Source organism: Arachis hypogaea, chromosome 14 (assembly GCF_003086295.3).
Source record: "Arachis hypogaea cultivar Tifrunner chromosome 14, arahy.Tifrunner.gnm2.J5K5, whole genome shotgun sequence".
Classification (NCBI taxonomy): domain Eukaryota; kingdom Viridiplantae; phylum Streptophyta; class Magnoliopsida; order Fabales; family Fabaceae; genus Arachis; species Arachis hypogaea.
In genome coordinates, this window is record NC_092049.1 from 46,576,588 (window position 1) to 46,593,603 (window position 17,016).

The window sequence follows — 17,016 nt, forward strand, 5'->3', positions numbered from 1 at the left end:
TAACCATAGATTGCTTCAAGCCAACAATCTCCGTGGGATTCGACCCTTACTCACGTAAGGTATTACTTGGACGACCTAGTGCACTTGCTGGTTAGTTGTATGAGTTGTGAAAAGTGTGATTCACAATTCGTGCACCAATGGTTATCTTGTAAATCTTAGTCAGGTGATTAATGATAAAATTACTTTTGTTTATGAAAACTAAATAACATGAAATAAAAGGTTACTTGTGATTCAGTAATAAGAAACAGGCTGAGGTTCTGGAGATGCTCTGTCATCTGAATCTCTACTTTCCTACTATCTTTTTCTCCAAACACGCATGGCTTCCTTCCATGGCAGGCTATATGATCCTCTCAGATGAAAACAAATCCATATGCACTGTCACCGCACGGCTAATCATCTGTCGGTTCCCGCTAGCGTCGGAATAGGACCATTGTCCTTTTGCACACTGTCACTGCGCCCAACATTCGCATGTTTGAAGCTCGTCACAGTCATCCCCTCTCAGATCCTACTCGGAATACCACAGACAAGGTTTAGACTTTCTGGATCCCAGGAATGCTGCCAATGGTTCTAGCCTATACCACGAGGGTTCTAACCTCCGGACTTGGTCCATGGATTAGAAACCCAAGAGATACGCACTCAAGCTGTCGCCCAATGACTACATTGAGCTCAAATAGAATAGAGTGGTTGTCAGGCACGCGTTCATAGAGGTGAGAAGAACGATGAGTGTCACGGATCATCATCTCCGATTGAAGTACGAGTGAGTATCTTAGAATAGAATCAAGCGTGATTGAATAGAAAACAGTAGTAATTGCATTAATCCATTGAAACACAGTAGAGCTCCTCACCCCCACCCATGGAGTTTAGAGACTCATGCCGTAGAAGATACAAAATTTAGATGTGAAATGTTATGAGGTCCAAAATGAATCTCTAAAAGTAGTTTTTATACTAGACTAGTAACTTACGTTTACAGAAAATGAGTAACTAAGTGCAGATGGTGCAGAAATCCACATCCGGGGCCCACTTGGTGTGTGCTTGGGCTGAGCATTGAAGCTTTTTTGTGTTAGGCTATTCTTGGAGTTAAACGCCAGCTTTGGTGGCAGTTTGGGCGTTTAACTCCAATTCTGGTGCCAGTTTGGGCGTTTTACGCTAGAAATTTTAGGCTGACTTTGAACGCCAGTTTGGGCCATCAAATCTCGGGCAAAGTATAAACTATTATATATTTCTGGAAAGCCCAGGATGTCTACTTTCCAACGCAATTAAGAGCGCGCCGATTGGGCTTCTGTTGCTACTGAAAATCCACCTTAAGTACAAGGAGGTCAGAATCGAACAGCATCTGCAGTCCTTTTTCAGCCTCTGAATCAGATTTTTGCTCAGGTCCCTCAATTTCAGCCAGAAAATACCTGAAATCACATAAAAACACACAAACTCATAGTAAAGTCTAGAAATTTGATTTTTGCATAAAAACTAATAAAAATATAATAAAAATTAATTAAAATATACTAAAAACTATATAAAAACAATGCCAAAAAGGGTATAAATTATCTGCTCATCAGGCATAAAATCTCAAAAGAGTTTCAAGTTATGGTCAATTTGGAAGCTTACTCAACTATGCAATGCATATAAGCAAATTAGCATTGTAAGCAAGCAAAGAGTACTATAAGCATGACCAAAACCTGTAAACACGTTCTTGAAGAGTTTTCAAAACCATTTAGCAGACAAAATTCTATTGACATAGAGTTTCATCAAATAGAAGCTTGTTGCATCAATCAAAACAATGTTAATTCATGCATTGTGATTTGTGAAATTGTGGATTTGGATTGAAAGCTTACCTAGTGACATATTTTTGAGCTTTCTAAGCTTTGTGGACCATGCTTGCTATGTGATTGAGTTTAACCTCTATCTTATTTTTCCTAAGTTCCATAGCACCCATGTGTTCCACTTCTATATCACTTAGGTGTTGCAACAACTTCAGTATGGGTCATTATTTGATTTGTGAGCTCTCTATTTCATTTGGTCCACTAAGTTTCCTTGCACATCAATCAATACACATGCATTATCCAATTTTACAATTACTTGATTATTGCTTGAATACTTTTATGCTTCTTCACTACTTGTTTGTATCTTAACTTATAAGTCTCTTAAAGTATTTCAAGCACACTAGAATGAGTGAAGTATATGCTTGCGTTTGTATAATTGTGACATAATCCTCTATGCTAGTGTGTGTGTTCTAAACCGCATGCAACTTAGAATTCACACACCTATTTTTCATTAATGTCACACTAATTCACTCACTTCATTCTAGTGACTTACCTCATTCCAACAATTTACGCTTCCTTGCTTTTGTATTCTTCTATCTTACGGTGTTATATTTTTATCTTTCATGAATGATGCACCATAAGCAAAAATGGAAGCGGTAGAAAGAACATGCAGCAGCCGGTTGACCCACCAGCTGAAGATATCAATTCGGAAAGTCACCGTACCCCCTTGCTCATGTTTGAGTGCACCAAGGACGGTGCAAACTTTTAAGTGTGGGGAGGTCGTCCGACCAGTCGGCATTTTTGGGTGACAAGTTTCTAATCCCAACACTTTTGCATTTCATTCTTAGGTCTTTTTAGGACTTTTTGTTACATTTTCTTATTTTGCATATATATATATATATATATATACATAATAAACTTATTCAAAATGATGGCATTTTCCAAGAAATTTATCTATAGGGCACCCCAATTGATTGAAAAAAATTTCTAGAACTTTCTTGAATTACATATATTGTGGGTCATGTTTTTGAGCTAAGAACACAAGCATGTGAGATTTGAACCTAATTGTGTGGTTACATCATATAACCACTTATTTTTATTCTTGTGTGCATTATTCTGTTTTTATGATTGCAATCTTTGATTTGTTTGATTCTTTATGTCCATTAGTTTGTGTATAAATGCACTTATATGATTGAGGCCATTGTTCAAATAGCTCACTTACCCAAATAGCCTACCTTTTTATCCTTGATGAGCAGATAATTTATACCCTTTTTGGCTTTGTTTTTACATAGTTTTTAGTATGTTTTAGTTACTTTTTATTATATTTTTATTAATTTTTATGCAAAAATCACATTTCTAGACTTTACTATGAGTTTCTATATTTTTTTGTAATTTCAGGTATTTTCTGACTGAAATTGAGGGATCTGAGCAAAAGTCTGATTCAGAGGCTGAGAAAGGACTATAGATGCTGTTGGATTCTGACCCTCCTGCACTCGAAGTAGATTTTCTGGAGCTACAGAAGCCCAACTGGTGCACTCTCAATTGTGTTGGAAAGTAGACATCTTGGGCTTTTCAGCAATGAATAATAGTCCATACTTTGCCTGAGATTTTATGGCCCAAACTGGCGTTCAAACTAGTACCCAAGCTAGTGTTTAACTCCAAGAATGGCCTATGCACATGAAAGCTTCGATGCTCAGCCCAAGCACACACCAAGTGGGCCCCGAAAGTGGATTTATGCATCATCTGCACTTAGTTACTCATTTTCTGTAAACCTAAGTTACTAGTTTAGTATAAATAGCACTTTTTACTATTGTATTCGCAGACAATCTTATTATAATTTATCATCTTATGTTACATTTGGAGGCTGGTCATTCGGCCATGTCTAGACCTCTTTCTCTTATGTATTTTTTACAGTGAAGTTTCTACACCTCATAGATTAAGGTGCAGAGCTCTGCTGTTCTTCATTAATTAATGCAAGTACTATTATTTTTCTTTCAATTCATGCCTACTTCTCCAAGATATACTTTCGTACTTAATTCAATTAAGTCAGAATGAAAGGGTGACCCGTGACAATCACCCACTATCTTCGTTACTTACTTAGCCAAGATCCGCGTGCCTGACAACCACAAGCTATCTACATGATGTTCAACGTAGTCATTGAACGACAGCCAGAGTATATTCTCTTGAGTCTCTAATCCACGGACCAAGTCCGGGGATTAGAACCTTCGTGGTATAGGCTAGAACCAATTGGCAGCATTCCTAAGATCCAAAAAGTCTAAACCCTGTCTGTGGTATTCCGAGTAGGATCTGGGAAGGGATGACTGTGACGAGCTTCAAACTTGCGAATGTTGGGTGCAGTGACAGTGTGCAAAAGGATAGAGAGATCCTATTCCGACGCTATTGAGAACCGACAGATGATTAGTCGTGCGGTAGCTGTACCTGGTATTTTTCATCCGAGACGAGAAATTCGACAGTTGATTAGCCGTGCAGAAACCGTACCTGGTATTTTTCATCCGAGAGGATCATACAACTTGCCATGGAAAGGAGCACGCATGGTTGGAAGAAGACAATAGGAAAGAAGAGGTTCAGAAGCAACAAAGCATCTCCAAACGCTTTAAGAAAATTAAAAAAATGCAATTGACACCAAACTTAAAATTTGACACTGGACTCAAACAAGAAACACAAAAATTTTTTTGGTTTTTATGGTTTTATTAGATTTTTTTTCGAAAATAAAAATAATAAAAACTGAAACATAAAATAAAATTACCCAATCTAAGCAACAAGATGAACCGTCAGTTGTCCAAACTCAAATAATCCCCGGCAACGGTGCCAAAAACTTGTGCAAAAAATTGTGATCACACTTTTCACAACTCCGCACAACTAACCAGCAACTGCATTGGGTCATCCAAGTAATATCTTACGTGAGTAAGGGTCGATCCCACGGAGATTGTCGGCTTGAAGCAAGCTATGGTCATCTTGTAAATCTTAGTCAGGCGGATTCAAATGGTTATGAGGTTTTAATAATTAAAAGATAAATAAAATAGGAAATAAAATAAGATACTTATGTAAATCATTGGTGGGAATTTCAGATATTTTTTAAATTCATGCATTGTGTTCTTCTTTGATTTTGAAGTTGTTCTTGATGATTTTCCTTATTTGGTCTTTAATTTTTCTTGTTTTGTATCTTTTCTTATTTTTCATATGCATTTTCGAATTATTAGTGTCTAAACATTAAAAAGTTCTAAGTTTGGTGTCTTGCATGTGTCTCCTTTCTTAAAAATTTCCAAAAATATGTTCCTGATGTTCATCATGATCTTCAAAGTGTTCTTGGTGTTCATCTTGACATTCAAAGTGTTCTTGCATGCATTATTTATTTTGATCTTAAATTCTTATATCTTGTGTCATTTTGTTGTTTTTCTCTTTCTTCATTAATTCAAAAAAATCAAAAATAATATCTTTCCCTTATTTTACTCATAAATTTCGAAATTTTGGGTTGACTTAGTCAAAAATTTTTAAAATTTAATTGTTTCTTCTTAGTCAAGTCAAAATTTCAATTTAAAAATTTTATCTTTTCAAATATTTTTCAAAAGTCAAATCTTTTTCATTTTTCTTCTTAATATTTTCAAATTTCTTAAATAAATTTTCAAAATCTTTTTCTTAATTTTATTTCATATTTTTGAAAACCTTGCTAACAATTAATGTTTTGATTCAAAAGTTTCAAGTTTGTTACTTTCCTGTTAACAAAGGTTCAATCTTTAAATTCTAGAATCATATCTTTTAGTTTCTTATTAGGCAAGTCATCAACTTTAATTTTAAAAATCAAATTTTTTTCAAAATAAATTTCAATCATATATTTTTCAAAACTTTATTTCAAAATCTTCTTCTAACTTCTTATCTTTTCAAAATTTATTTTCAAATCTTTTTCAATTAACCAGTTGACTTGTTTGTTTTAATTTTAAAAAAGTTTACTATTTCTTGTCTTTTTCAAAACCACCTAACTAATTTTCTCTCTCTCTAATTTTCGAAAACCACTAACCACTTTTTGAAAATTCTTTTTAATTAACTAATTGTTTTAAATTTTAATTTTGTATTATTTTATTTCTTTTAATATTTTCAAAACTAAATTAATTAATTAAATAAAAACAAAAATATTTTTCTTTTTTTAATTAATATTCGAATACTCTCCCTCTCATCTCTTTCTATTTATTTTATTTATTTACTAACACTTCTCTTCTACTCATAATTCAAGCCCTCTCCATCTCTCTGTGTTCGGATTCTTTTTATTCTCTCTCTACCTCATCATTTTATTCTTCTATTCTTCTACTCACATAAAGGAATCTCTATACTGTGACTTAGAGGATTCCTCTTCTTTTCTATTCTCTTTTTTTTCATATGAACAAAAATAGGGATAAAGACATTATTGTTGAAGCTGATCCTGAACCTGAAAGGACTCTGAAGATGAAGCTAAGAGAAGCTAAAGCACAACGTTCTGGAGAAGACCTGACAGAAATTTTTGAAAAAGAAGCAAACATGGCAGCCGAACCCAACAACAATGGTGGAGATGCAAGGAAGGTGCTTGGTAACTTTACTGCACCAACTTCTGACTTCTATGGAAGAAGAATCTCAATTCCTGCAATTGGAGCCAACAATTTTGAGCTTAAGCCTCAATTAGTTTCTCTAATGCACTAGAATTGCAAGTTTCTTGGACTTTCATTGGAAGATCCTCATCAGTTCTTAGCTGAATTCTTGCAAATCTGTGACACTGTTAAGACCAATGGGGTTAATCCCGAGGTCTACAAGCTTATGCTTTTCCCCTTTGCTGTAAGAGACAGAACTAGGATATGATTGGACTCATAACCTAAAGAAATCCTAAACTCTTGGGAAAAGTTGGTCAATGCTTTTTTGGCCAAATTCTTTCCACCTCAAAAGATGACCAAGCTTAGAGTGGAAGTCCAAACCTTCAGACAGAAGGAAGGTGAATCCCTCTATGAAGCTTGGGAAAGATACAAGCAATTGATAAGAAGGTGTCCTTCTGACATGCTTTCAGAATGGAGCATCTTATGTATATTCTATGATGGTCTGTCTGAATTATCCAAGATGTCATTGGACCACTCTGCTGGTGGATCTCTTCATCTGAAGAAAACGCCTGCAGAAGCCCAGGAACTCATTGAGATGGTTGAAAATAACCAATTCATGTATACTACTGAAACAAGGTCCTCCATCAGAAATTTGGAGGCACAAGTGGGTCAGCTGAGTAAAAGAGTTACTGAAATCCCTCCTAGTACTCTCCCAAGCAATACATGAGAGAATCCAAAGAGATAGTGCAAGGCCATCAATATACACAAGGTGGCCGAACCTATAGAGGAGGAAGATGCAGTGATTTCCAGTGAGGAAGACCTCAATGGACGTCCACTGACCACTAAGGAGTTCCCTAATGAGGAACCAAAGGAATATGAGGTTCATACAGAGACCATAGAGATTCTACTGGACTTACTGTTGCCATTCATAAGCTCTGATGAGTATTTCTCCTCTGAAGAGGATAAAGATATTGTTGAAGAGTAAGTTGCTCAGTATCTAGGAACAATCATGAAGCTGAATGCCAAGTTATTTGGTAATGAGACTTGGGAGGATGAACCTCCATTTTTCATCAATGAATTGAATGACTTGGTTCAACTGAAATTACCTCAGAAGAAACCGGATCCCGGAAAGTTCTTAATACCTTGTACCATAGGCACCATGACCTTTGAGAAGGCTCTGTGTGACCTGGGGTCAGGAATAAACCTCATGCCACTCTCTGTAATGGAGAAACTAGGGATCTTTGAGGTACAAGCTGCAAGAATCTCAATAGAGATGGCATACAAATCAAGGAAACAGGCTTATGGACTTGTAGAGGATGTCTTAGTGAAGGTTGAAGGCCTATACATCCTTGCTGATTTCATAATCCTAGACACTAGGAAGGATGAGGATGAATCCATTATCCTTGGAAGACCCTTCCTAGCCACAGCAAGGGCTGTGATTGATGTGGACAGAGGAGAGTTAGTCCTTCAATTGAATGAAGACTACCTTGTGTTTAAGGCTCAAGGATCTTCTTCTGTAACCACGGAAAGGAAGCATAAAAAGCTTCTCTCAACACAGAGTCAAACAGAGCCCCCACACTCAACTTCTAAGTTTGGTGTTGGGAGGCCACCATTAAGCTCCGAGTCTCTGTGAAGCGCTCTAAGAGCTCACTATCAAGCTATTGACATTAAAGAAGCGCTTATTGGGAGGCAACCCAATGCTATTTAATTATATTTATTTCTATAGACATTTATTTTCCATCGTCAAGTTATGTTTTCTTTAGGTAGATGATCATGTAAAGTCACAAAAACAGCTGTAGAATTAAAGCGGAATCAAAAACAACATCAAAAATAGCACACCCTGGAGGACAGGCTTACTAAGGATAGCAGAATGGGCGTTTAACGCCCAGTCTGGTAGCATTCTGGGCGTTAAACGCTAGAATTGGCAAACAGACTGGCGTTTAACGCCAGAAAAGGGTGTCTGGTGTCTGGCTGGCGTTAAACGCTAAAATTGGCAGACAGATTGGCGTTTAACGCCATAAAGGGTGTCTGGTGGGTGTTAAACGCCAGAAAAGGGCATCAGCCTGGCGTTTAACGCTAGAAAAGGTAGCAGAGATTGCGTTAAACACCAGAAATGGCACACAGAGGGCGTTTAAACGCCAAAAAGGTGCAGGGAGCAGAATTCCTTGACACCTCAGGATCTGTGGATCCCACAGGATCCCCACTACCCCAACTCACTCTCTCTCTTCTTCACACCTTTCCATAACACTCTTCCCCAAATACCATTCACCTATCAAGTCCTACCCTCTTCCCTACAATCTCTTCACCACTCACATCCATCCACTATTCCCCAAAAACCCATCATAAAACCCCACCTACCTCACCATTCAAATTCAAAACATTTCCCTCCCAAACCCAACCCCTTCTTACATGAATTCCCCCCCTCTCTCTCTCCAATAAATACCCCTCCTTACCACCTTTAATTTCACACATCATAAACACTTAAACCCCCCCTTTTGGCCGAACTCAAACCTCCCTCTATCTCCTTAATTTCTTTTTCTTCTCTTCCTTTCTTTCTTCTTTTGCTCGAGGACGAGCAAACCTTTTAAGTTTAGTGTGGGAAAAAGCTCTGCTTTTTGTTTTTCCATAACCATTAATGGCACCTAAGGCTGGAGAAACCTCTAGAAAGAGGAAAGGGAAGGCTATTGCTTTCCCCTCTGAATCATGAGATATTGAAAGATTCATCTCAAAGGTCCATTAAGACCACTTCTATGAAGTTGTGGCCAAGAAAAAGGTGATCCCTGAGGTCTCCTTCTTGCTCAAAAAGAGTGAATATCTGGAGATCCGACGTGAGGTTCGAATAAGAGGTTGGGAAACTCTCACCAACCCTATCCAACAAGTCAAAATCTTAATGGTTTAAGAGTTCTACACTAATGCATAGATCACTAAGAACCATGATCAAAGTGTGAACCCGAACCCAAAGAATTGGCTCACAATGGTTCGGAGGAAATACTTGGATTTTAGTCTGGAAATTGTAAGGTTGGCATTCAACTTTCCGATAATGAGAGGAGATCCTCATCCTTTCACTAGAAGAGTCAACTTTGATTAAAGGTTGGACCAAGTCCTCATGGACATCTGTGTGGAAGGAGCACAATGGAAGAGAGACTTAGAAGGCAAGTCTGTTCAATTGAGAATGCCTGACCTCAAACCCGTGGCAGGGGGATGGTTGGAGTTCATCCAATGCTCTATCATTCCTACTAGCAACCGGTCTGAAGTTACAATAGACCGGACTATCATGATCAATAGTATCATGAATGGAGAGAAAATAGAAGTTCATGAGATCATACCTCTAGAACTATACAAGGTGGCAGACAAGACCTCCACTTTGGCAAGGTTAGCCTTCCCTCATCTCATCTGTAACCTATGCAATTTAGCTGAAATTGTCATAGAGGAAGACATCCTCATTGAAGAAGACAAACCCATCACTAAAAAGAGGATGGATCAAACAAGAGAGCCCACTCATGGACCTCAACAAGAGCATGAGAAAATTCCTCATCAAGAAATCTCTAAGATGCCCCAAGGGATACACTTTCCTCCATAAAACTATTGGGAGCAACTCAACACCTCTTTAGGATATTTGCGTTTTAACATGGAGCAACTAAGGATGGAACACCAAGAGCACTCCATTATCCTCAATGAAATAAGGGAGGACCAAAAGGCCATGGGAGAGGAGCAACAAAGGCAAGGAGGAGACATAGAGGAGCTCAAGCACTCCATAAGATCTTCAAGAGGAAGAACTAGCCGCCGTTACTAAGGTGGACCCGTTCTTTAATTTCCTTGTTCTTATTTTTCTTTTTTTCGGTTTTTATGCTTTATGTTTTGTCTATGTTTTTGTCTTTATTACATGATCATTAATGTTTAGTGTCTATGTCTTAAAGCTATGAATGTCCTATGAATCCTTCACCTTTCTTAAATGAAAAACGTTTTCTGAAAAAGAAAAAGAAGTACATGAGTTTCGAATTCTATCTTTAAAATAGTTTAATTATTTTGATGTGGTGGCAATACTTTTTGTTTTCTGAATGAATGCTTGAACATTGCATATTTTTTATAGTGAAGTTTATGAATGTTAAAATTGTTGGCTCTTGAAAGAATAATGAAAAAAGAGAAATGTTATTGATAATCTGAAAAATCATAAAATTGATTCTTGAAGAAAGAAAAAGCAGTGAAAAATACAAAGCTTGCGAAAAAAAAAAGAAAATGGAGAAAAATAAAGAAAAAAGAAGGAAAAAGAAAAAGCAAGCAGAAAAAGCCAATAACCCTTTAAACTAAAAGGCAAGGGTAAAAAGATCCAAGGCTTTAAGCATTAATGAATAGGAGGGCTCAAAGGAATAAAATCCTGGTCTAAGCGGCTAAACCAAGCTATCCCTAACCATGTGCTTGTGGCGTGGAGGTGTCAAGTGAAAAGCTTGAGACTGAGCGGTTAAAGTCGTGGTCCAAAGCAAAAAGAGTGTGCTTAAGAGCTCTGGGCACCTCTAACTTGGGAACTCTAGCAAAGCTGAGTCACAATCTGAATAGGTTCACCCAGTTATGTGTCTGTGGCATTTATATATCCGGTGGTAATACTAGAAAATAAAATGCTTAGGGTCACAGCCAAGACTCATAAAGTAGCTGTGTTCAAGAATCAACATACTGAACTAGGAAAATCAATAACACTATCTGAATTCTGAGTTCCTATGGATGCTAATCATTCTGAACTTCAAGGGATAAAGTGAGATGCCAAAACTGTTCAGAAGCAAAAAGCCACTAGCCCCGCTCATCTAATTAAAACTAATCTTCATTGATAATTTTGGAATTTATTGTATTTTCTATTCTTTTTATCCAATTTTGTTTTTAGTTGCTTGGGGACAAGCAACAATTTAAGTTTGGTGTTGTGATGAGCGGATAATGTATACCCTTTTTGGCATTGTTTTTACATAGTTTTAAGTATGTTTTAGTTACTTTTTATTATATTTTTATTACTTTTTATGCAAAAATCACATTTCTAGACTTTACTATGAGTTTGTGTGTTTTTCTGTAATTTAAGGTATTTTTTGGCTGAAATTGAGGGATCTGAGCAAAAGTCTGATTCAGAGGCTGAGAAAGGAATGCAGATGCTGTTGGATTCTGACCCTCTTGCACTCGAAGTAGATTTTCGGGAGCTATAGAAGCCCAATTGGTGCACGCTCAATTACGTTGGAAAGTAAACATGTTGGGCTTTCCAGCAATGCATAATAGTCCATACTTTGCCTGAGATTTGATGGCCCAAACTGGCGTTCAAACGCCCACCAGAGACCCTTTTCTGGCGTAAAATGCCAAAACTGGAGTTAAACGCCCAAACTGGCACCCAAGCTGGCGTTTAACTCCAAGAATAGCCTATGCACGTGAAAGTTTCAATGCTCAGCCCAAGCACATACCAAGTGGGCCCGGAAGTGGATTTCTGCGACATCTGCACTTAGTTACTCATATTCTGTAAACCTAAGTTATTAGTTTAGTATAAGTAGCACCTTTTACTATTGTATTCGCAGACAATCTTATTATAATTTATCATCTTATGTTACATTTGGAGGTTGGCCATTCGGCCATGCCTAGACCTCTTTTTCTTATGTATTTTCTACGGTGGAGTTTCTACACCTCATAGATTAAGGTGTGGAGCTCTGCTGTTCTTCATGAATTAATGCATGTACTATTGTTTCTCTTTTAATTCACGCCTACTTCTTCTCCAATATATACTCTCGTACTTAATTTAGTTAAGTCAGAATGAAGGGGTGACCCGTGACAATCACCCACTATCTTCGTTACTCGCTTAGCCAAGATCCGTGTGCCTGACAACCACAAGCGGTCTACATGATTTCAATGTAGTCATTGGACAACAGCAGGAGTATATTCTCTTGGGTCTCTAATCCACGGACCGAGTCCGGGTATTAGAACCTTCGTGGTATAGGCTAGAACCAATTGGCAGCATTCCTGAGATCCGGAAAGTCTAAACCTTGTTTGTGGTATTCTGAGTAGGATTTGGGAAGGGATGATTGTGACGAACTTCAAACTCACGAATGTTGGGCGCAGTGACAGTGTGAAAAAGGATAGAGAGATCCTATTCCGACGCTAGTGAGAACCGACAGATGATTAGCCGTGCGGTAGCTGTACCTAGTATTTTTCACCCGAGATGAGAAATCCGATAGTTGATTAGCCGTGCAGAAACCGTACCTGGTATTTTTTATCCGAGAGGATCATACAGCTTGCCATGGAAGGGAGCACGCATGGTTAGAAGAAGACAATAGGAAAGCAGAGTTTCAGAAGCAACAAAACATCTCCAAATGCTTATTTGAAATTCCCACCAATGAATTACATAAGTATCTTATTTTATTTTCTATTTTATTTATCTTTTAATTATTAAAACCTCATAACCATTTGAATCCGCCTGACTAAGATTTACAGGATGACCATAACTTGCTTCAAGCCGAGAATCTCCGTGGGATCGACCCTTACTCACGTAAGGTATTACTTGGACGACCCAGTGCACTTGCTGGTTAGTTGTGCAGAGTTGTGAAAAGTGTGATCACAATTTCGTGCACCAATCCTCCATTGTTAACCAACTTTGAGCCTATGCTAAACCCATTTGTTCTTAATTATAGCACATTACAAGGCTAAGTGAAAAACAATAAATGTTCCTTTTTTGGATCTTTGATTAGCTTAGACTAGTGAGAGTGTTTATAATTTGATTTTGGGAGAGTTGGGAATATTGGGTGAGGTAAGAGTGTGTTTTTGTATTTTTGTCAAAATTTTAAAAATTAGGTACATACTCATGTATTAATTAAATGTTAAACAATATGCATCGATGCTTTTGTATATATTTTAGTTAAAAAAAAGAGAGAGAAATAAAAAGAAAAAAGTATATAACAGAAAAGAAAAAAAATAGAAAGATAGAGAAAGAAAAAGAAAAGCAATAAAAAGGAGACAAAATGCCCTAAAGTGAAGTTCAATAAAAATCAATGCATATATGTGGCGATCAAAAAGAGAATACATGAGTGTGTGAAAAAGTGTAGAATGGGTAGTTAGGTTTGCTTTGAATTGTATAGGTTGTTATATAGGTTTGGTCGGAAGTTTAAGTTAATCAAAGATTCAAATTTCAAGTCCACTTGACCATATACAATCTTACCTTGACCCTAGCCCCATTACAACCTTTGGATAAGTCCTCATGATATTTGTATGCATGCATGAAATAATTGTTGATTGTTAGATGAAAAATAAATCTTAGAAAGCATGATTAGGGGAGAATTGAGTAAATCAACCCCATACACTTGAGTGACTAGAGCGGATACACATCCGGTGAGGGTTTGATTGCTCAATTACATGTTTTCACCTATGATCATCTTTTCTTGCAAGTTTGTAAAATCATGTCAATAACTCAATTCAATTGTGGGTTTGCTTTGATTGCTATTGCTTTAGCCCTTGTACTTGTATATGTATTCTTGGGAATTGATTTATTTTGACCAAGTAATTACATTCATTTAGATAGATTGCATGGAGGTAGTTTCATCTAGGTAGTTTGCATTGAATAAATGTTGATACCCTTTGTTTCTTTCTTGAGTTTAGCATGAGGATATACTTGGTTTAAGTGTGGGGAGGTTTGATAAACCCCAATTTTTTGGTTTATCTTGTGCTTAATTTGGGAGATTTTATCACCCTTTCCCACATTTATTCAATGAAATAGCATGGTTTTGTAATTCTCTCTTAAAATGTCCTTAAGTGTAAAAATATGCTTTTTAGGCCCTTAATTTGGTGATTTTAATTCACTTTAATTCTATTCGATGCCTTGATATATTTGTTGAGCGATTTCAGATTCATAAGAAAAGTATTGGATGGGAGAAGTGAAAAGAAAAGCATGCAAAGTGGAGAATTCATGAAAAAATGAGCAATTGGAGAAATGAGGGCCACGCACATGCGTCATCCACGCGTACGCGTGCGTTGAAGATTTGCAAGCCACGCGCACGCATCATCCACGCGTACGCGTGAGTAGGAGTTTTGGCCAGCGACGCGCACGCGTCGTACATTTGCACGCGTGACGCTCGGCACGTGACCCACTTAAAGTGAAATTGCTGGGGGCAATTTCTGAGCTGCCCAGGCCTAAATCCAACTCGTTTTTGAGGGTATTTCATACAAAATTCAAGCTTGGGCAAAGGGGGAGCAATTAGTGGTAGCTTAGCATCATGTAGTTTAGTTTCTAGAGAGAGAAGCTCCCTCTTCTCTCTAGAATTAGGGTTCTTAGGGTACTTTGCATCTTAGATCTAGGGTTCAATTCTTATTTTTCTTTAGTTTTCCTTGTAATTTATTGTTCCTACATCTTAATTCTCTTATTTTGCATTGTTAATTTTCCTTTTATGCCTCTTTTTAGTTTTAGGAATTCTCATGTTGGATTTGGTTCTCTTTAATGCATTTCATGTTTGATGTTCTTTTATTGTTGATTTGAGTTGCTATTATTGTCTCCTTGCAATTGGTAGTTGTTAGATTTTATTATTCTTGTACATTTATTATGCTTTCCCTTTGTGCCTTCCAAGTGTTGGACAAAATGCTTGGTTGGTTATTAGAGTAGCTTTGTGAGCATTCTTGGCTTGAAAAGAGGAATTAGGCAACCTTGAGTCATTAAGACCCAACCTATGTTGGTGATCTAGAGTTGTTAGCTAGTATTGTTTTCATTGACTCTAATCTCTTGCTAATTCAATTAGTAAGTTGATTAGGACTTTTGGATTGAGATTATCTAGTCTTATTTGACTTTCTCTCAATGTGAAGATAACATTATACCTTCTTCCATTGTTGGAGATAACAAAATTAGATAACTTCTTGTTAATTATTGTTATTACTGAGTAGGATAGAAAGCCTATGATCTCAATCCTTGCTATGAATGTCTCTCTTTATTACCTACTTTCTTTAGTTGCTTGCTTTACCTTTCTTATCTTTTATTTTCTTTCCCTTTCACCAAATCAAACACCCCCTTGCATCTTCATAGCCAATAATTGATCACTTCATTGCAATTCCTTGTGAGACGACCCGAGGTTTAAATACTTTGGTTAATTTTTATTAGGGTTTGTACTTGTGACAAAACCAAATTAAATTTGATGTGAGAATTGTTTGTTGGTTTGGATCTATGCTTACAACGAAGTGATTATTTCTATAAGAGAAATTCCTAACCGACAATAATTTTTGTATCACACCCCTTTTTAACTCAACCTTGGACCTTGAGTTAAGTAGTTGGAGGCATAGTTGGAGGTCCAACTATGGCTTCAACTATGGCTCTTCTCCTAGCAACGTTTAAGGTGACGTTTGAGGTCCAACTTTGGGCTAAAATATTGCCTCTTGCTTATAGGTTGAGGCATAGTTGGAGGTCCAACTATGACTCTAATTATGCATCTTTCTTGCCCAACGTTTGAGGCATAGTTGGAGGTCCAACTTTGGCTCCAATTATGCACCTCTTTCTCTTCATCAACGTTTGAGGTAACGTTGGACGATCAACTTTGGCTCCAATGTTACCTTCTCTGCTTCTTCCTTGCCATTCCTCTGCTTCTCTTCACCTATCATTACCAAACACATGCATCAAAGCCTTGCCAAAATCACAAGATTTTGCATCATTCATAACATCAACTAAATCTTGCAAAAATCTCATGAAAATGCATGAAATTAACAATGTTTCATTGAATCAAGACAAGCATGAATTTCTCATCCAAACACTTGCTTATTGTTTAAAAATGCATGAAAACCAAGTAAAAACAAATGAAAAAGGCTTGTGAAAATAGCCTAAGATGACTTGTCATCACAACACCAAACTTAAATCTTGCTTGTCCCCAAGCAAGCAGTAAAACACAAGGAGAATGAATGAAAATAGAGAGAGGTCTAGGCCTTTATTGGAAGACATTCAATACTGGTTAATGAGGTATCAACACTCTTTTGGATCCTTACTTGAATTACACAAAAAAATGAGACTTGTTATTGCTTGGTCCTTGGTTTTTTTCTTGCTCTCTTTCTTTTGATTGAGATTTATTATTTAGCTGAGGCTTAATTCTATGTGGTAAGGCAGCTTTTTAGAGTAAGCTTTCAGCCAGCATTCCCGCTCCAGTTGGTTCAAGATGCTAGGTGTTGAGACACCCCTAAGGGCTTACTTGCTCAAGCCTCTCCTTAGCACACACACATCACAGGAATTTAACTTGTTTTTTTCTTTGGATATTGGTGCCTAGCACCTCTTTGGGTCACTAAATGCTTTATCTCAAAGTAGCTCTTGATGGTGGACTTTCGGTTGGCAATCTTGGGTTAGTTAACTCAAGTTGTCAGGTGATGAAGCACCCCTTAGAACTTAGTTATCCATGCTGATCTTTGTACAAGAACATCACATGCATATATCCAAATCTCAAGCCATTAGTGCCCAGCCTTGTTTATTTCTTTTTGTTTCTTTCTCTTGCATTTTCTTTCTTTTATTTTGGAGCTCCTTCATTTGTCAAGTCTCATGGAATGAAACTGAAGTTCATATCTCAAATTCATGCCAATCTCTAGCCTTATTCATAAATTAACTAATGAACCAGCACATACCACCACATAACTTTATTTTATCTTCTGTCAAAATAGACCTTTAATCTTTCTCTATTTTCACAATAATTTTTCTTTTATTCAAGCATGGG

The 17,016-nt window shown here is 37.1% G+C and overlaps 1 non-coding gene across 1 annotated transcript; it reads right to left on the reverse strand.

Annotated features, from left to right (window-relative positions):
• Positions 1-6,692: 6,692 nt before the first annotated feature.
• On the reverse strand, positions 6,693-6,800 carry LOC112746092 (small nucleolar RNA R71). The gene has a single exon (XR_003173991.1). It is a non-coding gene; the product is annotated as a small nucleolar RNA R71 (small nucleolar RNA).
• Positions 6,801-17,016: the final 10,216 nt, after the last annotated feature.